Below are 1,350 nucleotides of genomic sequence, written 5' to 3' on the forward strand. Positions count from 1 at the left end.
AACCTTAATTTATTATTATTTTTTTTATATTTATTGTTAGAAAATGACTTATTTCTGCTCTGGAATAAAGTTGCAGATGGTTCAAACCATTCTCGGCTTTGCGTCTTTGGAGCAGCCTTGGGGTCTGAGGAGCCTCCTTCTGCATCATGAGTCGGGGAGCAGTGGAGGACTCACCCCCACCCCGAGTGTTTTAACAGCTTCTTGCACGAAGCAGATGTGCTGTGGAACCCTGGGAGTGGGGGTGGGGGTGGGCCGGGGGCCAGGGGAGCAGGCCCTGCTGAGCCCGGCCTCTGTACCAGCAGGCCCCTGTCACCTTTCATCTCAGGGCTTCTGGAGAGACTGGGAGGCAGGAGAATGGGGAGAGCAGCCGCCAGCTTCCCTCCCACGTGTCTCCATGGGCTTGTTGGAATAGATTCCTCGAGGAACAGTCTCTGGAGGGCTCTGCTGTTCACAAAAGCTTTTCACAGGTTTTGGCTTGTTGGAGCCTCAGAGCTCTGTAATGGGGTTTGTGGGCGGCCCCATTTTACAGAATAGGAAAACTGAGGCTGAGCCCAGCAACTGGGCTTGCCCGAGTCCACACAGCAAGTTAGGGGCGGGAGCCAGAATTGAAACAGACCCTGGTATACCACCAATGAAACGTTTTTCTCACAGCCGAGGAGACTGAGGCTCAGAGATGTACAGGCGGGAAGTAACAGGCCTCCAGGGAAGCCCAATTTCCCGATTTCAAACCGTGAGTCTTCTCCACGACACCAGGCCACTGCTCTGTGTATCACAGCTCTCCTGCATGGGGCTTGGTTAGGAAGGCACATGGGATGTGATGAGCAGAAATCATCTGGGGCATAGGAGGAGGGCTTCCTAGAGGAGGTGACCTCAGAGCCGAGACCTCAGGTTCAAGTTGGAAGGAACCAGTGAAGCAGTGGGGGAAGAGTGAAGTAGGCAGGGTGAGTGCAGAGGCTTAAAGCTTGGTGGTTGTGCAACGGAGCCACAAGCAATTTGGGGTTATTAAGGCATGACGTCGGAAGCTGGACAGGTCTCCACAGCCTTTTAAGGCAAGTCCAGGGGTGAGGGTTTTAAGTTGAGGGCAATGAGGAGCCATGGAAGGTTTTAGGTGGGTGCGGCATGATTACTGGCCCCAAACAGAAGTCGCCTGGTAGCGGCAGGCCCGGAACTCAGGCCTCCTGACTCCCAGCCCAGAGCCGCAGGAAGACGGGAAAGCTGGCAAAGTTGGGAAGGTGCTCGGCCTTCCCTGGGGTCTTGAGGCTGCCCTGCCATTCCCTGACGCCCTGCTGCTGATGAGAGCTGGCTCCCCGTGGTCCCGGCCCTCTGGGAACCTGAGAGGTGTGCCGTGTC

Source organism: Choloepus didactylus, chromosome 2, assembly GCF_015220235.1.
Source record: "Choloepus didactylus isolate mChoDid1 chromosome 2, mChoDid1.pri, whole genome shotgun sequence".
In the NCBI taxonomy this organism is placed as follows: Eukaryota; Metazoa; Chordata; class Mammalia; order Pilosa; family Megalonychidae; genus Choloepus; species Choloepus didactylus.